The 9374-nt window shown below is 35.2% G+C and overlaps 1 pseudogene; it reads right to left on the reverse strand.

Annotated features, from left to right (window-relative positions):
* Positions 1-1283: 1283 nt before the first annotated feature.
* LOC133824906 (sister-chromatid cohesion protein 3-like) lies at positions 1284-5933 on the reverse strand (annotated as a pseudogene).
* Positions 5934-9374: the final 3441 nt, after the last annotated feature.

The following is a 9374-nucleotide window of genomic DNA, read 5'->3' on the forward strand; positions in this document are numbered from 1 at the left end:
TCTGCTAGTTGATTTGCTTTGGTTGGATGTATGCGACCAGCATAAAATTTTCTATAAAACTCCTTGACAAACATTTCCCATGAAGTTATGCTAGCCGGTGGAAATTTAAAATACCACTCCTGAGCAGCATCAGACTGAGTGGCCAGGAAAATCCTACACTGAGCATATTCAGACACCTTCTCAATATCCATTTGTATCTCAAACTTATTCATGTGAGATTCTAGGTCTTCTTTTCCAGTATAGCTGGGTAGCATAGGCATTTTGAATTTACTAAGGATTTCAGTAATGACAATTCTATTAATGAAATGAGTGCCTTTCCTCCGATCATAGTCTGTGTGGGAAGTTGTATTGCCGAGTAGTTGTTGAACTGCATGGTTCAAAGCATATATTTGGGCCTAGACAGCAGCTGGTATTGCGGGGGCATGAGTCACTACAAGAAAAAACAGTATTCATAACACTTAAAAACTGCTAACCTGGAGTATTGATAACGCTTCTGAAAATGCTAACATAGCCCCTGTTATTAAAAGTCCTGTCTTTTCTATAACAATATTCGAATGTTATGTTTGATGTTATCTTAAACTATTCAATAACACATTTTTAGTTGCTATAATATTCAAATAATAACATTTAGTTAGAGTATTTGATTATAAATTTGGAGTTTAATCTTATACTTTATGCATAACACTTTTCTACTGTTACATTTGATTATTTTGATAGCATTTTTAGTTTGTTATATTATATAAATCATAACAATTTGTCATGCTTATAATATGTTTCTAAATCATAACATATTAAAAGTCTAGTAATAAAATTTTGTTGCTTTAGTGTGGATAATATATTTTAAATTTTATTTTGATAAGTATACTTATAAGGTTTTTTTTTAATTAAAAGATTTTCATTATTGTATTTTGATAAAAAAAAATCAAAATTAATCATAATATGTAATTCTCAATAAATTGATAAACCACAAGTATTACATTAAACAATAACTAATTCAAACCATAAATATGTCTACTTCATTGAGATCTTAGTTCTAACTTAAATTTGAAAGCATAACATAATAAAGTTTTATAATCTTGAACATTTTTTACTTTCAAAATGAAAAATAGAAACATTACAAGATACACAAAAGTAAATCATGCATGAAACTTGCTCCATCCTTCAATTCATTGCTGCTGAAGTTGTTTGTTGCCATCTGAAGCTCTCTAAATTGAAATCTCCTCAGGTTTCCAAGGCAAACCTCCTCATGATGTTGCTCTGAAATTTTTTAAAGCCTACAACTATTAATCTCTTCTTAATGTCAAACAATTTAACTCTGCAATGAAACATATATGAAAAGCAAAAAGCAATGAAACCCAACACAACTTAAGTAAGTAATGTTAGATTAAACAAAAATATGTACAGTATAAACCAAAACAAAGCAGCTTTGCAAGATATGAAACATATATGAAATAGTCATGTTCATTAGTGTAAAACTAAACCCAAATTCTCTTCTGAACTAGTCAGTAATGAGGTCAAAATTAGTAAAGGTGAAAATCGCTTAAGGAGTTCAAATGGCTAAATCGCTTAAGGAGTTCAAATAGCTAAGAGCTTAAGGAGCTATTCTAGTTCTTAACAGTCCTTACATTTTCATGGCAATAGTGATTTTTCCACAAAACAAACATTTAAGTTCAAAAATGAAAGAGAGAAAATCAGAGCAGAAGAGAATACAACACTTACTTATAATGATCTAAAAATAAGAGTAAGACTAACATATTCATAGTAAACCATAACAGATCAATCAGCTACCACTTAACTAACTGTCAACCAACTTTGCAGCAGCGACCATAACACAACATCTGTTTGTGTCCTCAACATACTCCTTGTTAACATCATCATCTTCTGTCTCATCTGTGAAAAGATTTTGCATGCAACCAAGAGTTCTTAAAGTGCAAAACCAATCGGCATAATGTAGCAAAGTATGTTTTCTGAGTTAAACCAATGTCCAAAAGACAGATGTTCTGAAGTTTTACTTTCCTCTTTCAGAAGAAAGAAGCCAATTCTAAGTACAACGGAGGAAGTAAAATATAGAGTAGCCAAATAACGTACCTAAAATATCAAGTTGTTGCTCACAAAGTTTCCAAAACTTTTGGAGAATTGCCTCATCTGGACAATATCCTAACCTTTCCAGCTTTGTTGAGGAAAAATTAGTCTTTCTGAACATAAACCACGATTCTGCCAGTATGGTACAAACCTTGGGCACAGACAATGCATAATTAGACAAAATTTGAACAATAGTCATTATAATAGATTTAAAATGAAGCTTCAGTTCAGATGTCATAATATCAAGGTAAAAATACTTACCCTGCTGGCTAGAAGGTTACCATAATTAACTTCTCCCTCCGAATGAGGGCTGTTAAGAAAATACTCTAGGTTGTTAAACAAAGTAGTTCATTTAGATAGCAAGGAAGACAACGATGCCTCTGATACCACCTCACTACTTATGATCGATTTTAGACACCAGGCCAAATGAATATACATGTTAAGAAGCAGAAAACAGACAACCTGAATGATAATGAGCACCAAGATAATTAGTAACTTACAAATAAAAAGTTGGAACAATACAGTTTGTAATTCTAACACAAGCTACAACTTACTCACCTCATCATCCAAGTTTCTAAATTTTTGTAGAGTCCTCACTATATCTTCATATAAGCTCTCAACTGGCACATCCCTTGACAGCTGAAGTTCATACAACCTTTTCAAATTTACAAGAAGGGAATACTCATCGCCACCATCCTGCAATTCTAAGACCATGTCATTTTCATATCATTGAGTGATTTTCAGTTTCTTCTTATGGGGTTAGGAAAGCAAAGTGCATACTGCAACTTCTTTTATTGCGGCTTTAACCTTAGCAACAATCTCATCTTCAACTTCCCTCAACTTAGAACGAGAAAAATCTTGTAACTCCCCTTGACTCTCCGTAGAACAAAAGTTAATAGCCTTCACACAAGATCTTAATGCTTCCTTCTCACCATGTTTGAAAAATGCATCTTTCATGAGCTGGAGGACATTTTTAAAATTCTGGGGGGAGGAACAAAACCATAAAAGCACCCAGCTTTTGATAAGATAATCTAAAATCAATTAAAAGTTAGTAAGAAAAAGAAAAACAATAATTTCAACTAGCGATGGTATTTTCGATTTGTCAGCCATGAACTTGCGTAAAAGCAATGGGTAGTTCTTCATCATAGCAATAGTAACATCCCTTTTGTTGTGTTCAAATATTTCCTGAATAAAGACTTACCATTATGAGAAGTTGGTCCTGTAAACCCAAACACATGGCTACAAAATTTGAAGAAAGCATGTGAAATATTACATCTAAAAGTCCTTCCTAAATCATACACTTTCTAACTAGCAAAAAAATTCACATTTAGATAAACAAACTAAAATAAACTTTCCTCATCAAATTTATAAAAGCAGAATTGACATTTAGAGAATCATTATCATAAAACATGAACTCGTGGATAAAAACTTTTGAATGGAACTTCTTCAGTATAAAAGGCTCCAAATGAAAATTTCAAAAAACCATTATAAATGATAATTGATATGAACTAACTTTTTGAGAATTAAAATTTAACAAAATAAAAACCAATTTATAACTCACTTTCTGAGCTTTATTGTAATACAGCTTGCGGGTATCAGTTGTAGGTACTATTCTCTCTCCAACAGCCTTTATGACAGATGCACTAAGAAGTCGTACTAAGTTGGTTCCATCCTCATCAGTAAGCTCAACTAAAGGATTTTCATCCAAAAGCATAGATATAATACACTTCCAGTCCTGCAAGCACAAACTACATCCTATGAAAAAATAACAAATTACAAAGAAAGTCAAGAATTAGCTCTTTTTCTTCCTTTTTTAATTTGATCCTATAGTTGATCCAGCTATAAAAAGATGAAATCAATTAATTATATAATTACATCTTCACACCACTAAGAGGTTCACTACACTTGTAACACAAACATGTATTTACAATTTGTACCATGCTTTACTTTTAGGTCATCTTTTTTATTTTTACTCAAGTCTATCTCAACTACAACTCAGGTTAAAATTAAATTTATAAGAAACTGCCTCTATATTTTGAGGATAACAAAATCTATCAGTTGAAGCACTCAGCCTGAGGCTGCTAGTAGTGGTCAGGTGTGACAACTTCCTCCCTCCTGAATTCTAACCTCTTACTATAGGTCGGCCTAGAAGCTAATACCTTCATGGCCTTCATGTACTCCCCAAACATCATCAATCACGTAATTGCTTAGAATTTGATCAGTGGAGAATTCTCTCAGTATCTGCAACATTCTGCCCAGATGGACCTCAGAAGAGTTGCTTCCTTCACCTGGAAAGAATATGTTTTGAACAAAAGTACTGTATACATGAGAAGACAGATAAATTGAGTCAAACGAATATGATCTAGGTAATGATGAAATGTTTCGCACCAGATTGGGAGCTATTAAACTTTTGGGCAATCAAGTGATCATACACTAATGCTCCGATGGCATGCCTGATTTCTGGCGGCTCCTCAATAAGCAAGTCGTATAATGGACCCAAATCATCATCAGGTAGAAGTTGATGTCTGCACCATACATTAATCTCAAGGAGAATCATTAATCTATTACTTGACTAATAAGTTTGCAAAGATTTAATCATAAATTACCTTAAGAGTTGTTTTACAAGGCCTATTGCACATATAGCTACAGTATTGTCAATGTCATCAGCAAGCTCAATCATCCGATTGGAAAATCTTTCAGTGAATAGACCAAGAGTCGGCACATTATCATCCTCATCATACAGCTTTTGCAATGAAAGGACAGAAGCTTTTCTGACACCAGCATTCTTAAGATAATGTAAAAAAAAAGTGATAAGCTAGGCTTGTCAAGCAGCAGATAAGCATGAATAGAAAATTCGTTCACAATTAATTAGAAATTTAAAACTCACTTTGTCATTTAGTGTACAACCAAGATACTTTAAGTATAAATCCTGCAAGAACAGAGAGGGGTAGGACAAAATCCATACACCCAAAGACTCTATGCAAGACATTCGAATATTTGGATCCATGTCTCGATAACGGTGCATAAATAACCTTCAAAAGAGGAGCATGATTTAGTTTAAAATTCCTGGGGGAAAAAAATAGAAGTATAGCACTATTTTTTAAATATATCAGAGACTTTACCAAAGTATTTAATTTTTAAATTCCTTAAGCTTAATTTGGAAAATCTTACCTGGTGAAGATTTTGCGCATCATCTCCTGTAGCATTGTTATCTTGTCATGAGTCACTGAAAACCTTGTGCTTAGTGACTCAACACGAGGTCCCTCGGCTCTTTTCTTTTTTTCAGCATCTAACTGCCTACGAGTTGTTTCACGTTGAGCACTGAGGACATCAGCAACAGCTATGAAGGATGTGACGAGTTGAAGTCCCATAATAGAAGCAACTTGACGATAGACTCTTGGAGGAGTGCTGCATAGTGTGGAAATGAGCCAAGTTCAAAGAGAGTAAGCTACATGAAGGGTTTGGCTTCAAATTTAAACTACAATTATTTGAGTACTGACCATGACAAAGCTATTATATAGTCCATGCACTTGTCGAACAGAACCTGATCAAAGAGAGGGCCATGTTGACTCTCACGTACCAATCTGTCCCAGAATAACTGAAGATTATCTTTGAAATTCTTAAACTCCTTTTTTGAGCTTTGGTAATCTTCAACTTCCCCCTAAGGTTCCCAAGAGTCAAGCAAAACTTTGGGTACAAAATTCAATGAAAGATTTATGGTTCCAAAATATTTAAATTATGCGAGGACATATTTAAAAAGAAAATTGGGGAAAAAAAGAGTAATAATAACAAAGCATTGCAGGATACTTGTCTAGCAAGCTCGACCAGTGCAACAACAACATCATCGACATCAATCTCATCTAGAAGTTAGCCTTTTATATTATATATGGCACCACATGCCTGTAGAATTATAAGTATCATCAATCAAAAACTCAGGTAAACAGTAAAGAAGTGCTAATCTAGTAAGTTTTTATTTTCTTATACAAGCAGGTGACATTCCAACTAAAGAATGAAAGGCAAACCTACTTAAAGTTATTTAACTTTTCAGTATAAGACCTATATTTGTCCCTGAACAATTAAAAAGAAAATATATTACTCTCATTTTAAAATTTATTCAAGTAATTTCTAGGAACTTCTAGATTACCTTAAAGAGCATTGTCAAGAGTTCAACCATTGCAGATTTTGAATCCGTTTCATATTGCTCGACCCACAGCTTGACTGTTTGGCTAATATGCTTTCCATTGCCTTTGATAACCTCTGCCCAAAAATAAATAAAGTAATATAACTATATTTGTCAAATCTACACATCAGATCCGACAAAGCGTGGTTTCTGTATATACAAATTATTCAAATACGTTTTTGAGCAAAAGTTTATTCTGCCAACATAGTTACCCTCAAAGATCAAACTTTTCTTAACTCTCCACATCCAGCAGTACCGTTTATAACAGCAATTAACATTCTAGCGATAGTTCCCGACTTTCTAAGAAAAGTAGTATGGAATTCGCACTTACTAACATTCCAATTGAAACTGAAGTCACAAATTTCCCAAAAATGTTGTTTGTATTCGCTAATATGCGACTGGAAAGATTTTCCAGAACAATCAATTAATTACGAAAATGAAAAGAAAAAAAATCACATAGTTGCTCGCACTTTCACAATAAGTGCATTGAAGTGCTAGTAACAAGAAATCACGCTGAACTAGTAATTGACAGGCAGGGAGCACACAATAATTCAAAGATTCATGCTCATTCAAAAATTGAATCATCATAATGGACTGTAAATGAGTATCAAAACTCAAACAAATTCTCAAAGACAGCGCAATCTTCTCCAAGATTATCTAGCAAAAGAGAAATAAATTAATTAGATGTCTTATTCTTAATAATACATAAATCCAACGAGTGAGTGGAATGAAACAAAAATAGAAAAAATAAGAAACTAAACAGGAGTGTTTATTAGTTTCAGAATCCCCAAATCAACAAAACCCATAAGATTAATGGAGCTATAACACTACTTAAGGGCTTCAGTATCCCCAAATAAAAAAATTTAGTATCTCACAAATAAAAAACAAAACTAAAAAATAGAGCACATTAAAGCAAATAAGGTCCGAAATTTCCCATAGAAGAAAGATTTGTAGCTGAAATTTGAGGCAAAAAAACAGAGGTAATGGGTGAAAGCTAGTAAATCCACTCAAAATAAGAGCATAACCGTCGAAAGCAGGGAGAGAGAGAAATACCGTCGAACCCACGCACCGTTGAGCCCCGTTTCCGACGCTGTCCAGCCTCTTGCGCCAGCCACCTACATGAGAAATGGTAAAACTTGAAGACAGATCCAAGAGGTTAGATGTGAAGGAGATAGAGAAGTGAGACTGAGAATAGAGAAGTGAAGGAGATAGAGTTGACTGAGAATAGAGTTGAGAAGTGAGAGAGGGAATGAGAGACTGAGAATAGAGTTAGGGATTGAGAAGTGAGAGAGACGGGATGAGAAAGGTTGGGTTAGATAATAAAACCAAAAAAACACGCGTGTATTTTAATTGGCGCCTATTATTTCAGTTGCCGCCTGTTTCTTATTATTTACCCTTAGCATTAATAACATTTTTTAAATTTTGTCATATTTGACCGTAATATTTGGTCAAAAATGTTGTAGTGAGTAGTCGCAATCGGGAAATGCTCACCATATTTTTCTCTTCGGTTGGTTAGTATATCCCTCAGATCTTCACTTCATCTTTGCTCTGATGCTCCCAGCCGATCAAAGAAATTAGGCTGCCTTGGCTGCCCCCCTACGTTTTCACTTGCTCGTCAATGATTCATTGGTGGAGGAGGTGGAGGGTCATGCTGCTCAAACCATTGCGCATCAGGCCGACCACCATTTCTTCTTTGATTTCTGTTGTATCTATAATCCCCTTCATTGTAATTATTCCCATCTCTAAACTGAGACCTGTGACTGAGAGACCTGATGTATGCACTATCACCTTCTCTTCATCCAAAATTGTCTCGTTAAAACAGAGGAGGCCTATGAGATATGTGTTGGTTGCTAGGTCCCAGGATATTATTTTGTCGTGGGGGATCTCTAACCGCAGAACCTAAGTCTGGTTGCCTTTTATTTTTTAAGGGAACATTCCCTGGTCCTCTTTCAGGTAAGACCTGCTTGTCAGTTACAGGACGTCTTGGGCTTCGGGGATGCTTCTCGTCCCTATTCTATCGAGGTGGCTGTTCACTGACCCAAATGGACCGAGGAGGCTGACGTTGCCCGGTATGTCTACCAGAATTCTAGGGGTGTTTGTCAGGTTGAGAATCTCAGTGCCACTCTGGCTGTTTAGGACTTCACGATGGTTCTTTTTGAGGGTTATGTGTCGGTCAAATTCTTTGTAATGCCATAGTTTCATCCCTCTGACGCTAATCCATCTCAGCTTTCCTATCATTGATATCTCACCTTTGTCTATCAATCTCCATTTGTTGCATGATCATGGTCTCAACAACATTCTCCTGGTTAGCCTTCAGTGTGGCCAACTCATCATGTAACATCCACATGGCTGCTCGCAGAGTTTCAACATCCAATTCTTAGCTTTCTTCCTCTAGTTCCACTTGAGGCTCTTCTTCAGTAACTCCTAGCAAAGGGGGTGGGTATTGAGAAGTCTCAGACATCTGACCTGCCTACTGACCCTGCATTTTCCTAGTATATTTAGCAATTTTTTTCTTTGAGTTCGGCTCTCACAAAAGCACCAAAATATTGACCCGAGATTTGGTCAACAACACTGAGTTAAAATTACAATATAAAATAAGAATTGAACTTAAGAATAACAAACGACCCACAGATTTATAGTAGTTCAGCCCCACTGATTAGTAATGACCTACGTCCACTTTATATTCGTATTAATGTAAATTCTCAAAACTTGCGACTTCTGGTTTCTACAAGACTTGTCGTAGTGGCTGGTCGGTAAGAACTATTATGGGGTGAGGATTAAAGTAGGGTCGCAGTTTTCTTGATGCTAGTATCAAGCAGTAAGCCAATTTTTCTATAGTCGGATATCGTAATTCTGTTTCCACTAGCCTTTTACTTATATAGTATACTGCGTTTTGAATGTTGTCTTCCTCCATAATCAAAACAGCACTGGCAGCATACTCTATTATGGCTAAGTAGATGTACAAAGTGTCTCCTTCGACTGGCTTGGACAAAATGTCGCGACATATGGGACTTAAGTTCCTGAAAAGCCTATTCGCATTCTTCTGTCCACTTGAACTTTTTGTTTCCTCTAAGTAGATTAAAAAATGGGACGCACTTGTTCGTAGACTTAG

The sequence above is a fragment of the Humulus lupulus genome, chromosome 3 (genome assembly GCF_963169125.1).
Source record: "Humulus lupulus chromosome 3, drHumLupu1.1, whole genome shotgun sequence".
Classification (NCBI taxonomy): Eukaryota; Viridiplantae; Streptophyta; class Magnoliopsida; order Rosales; family Cannabaceae; genus Humulus; species Humulus lupulus.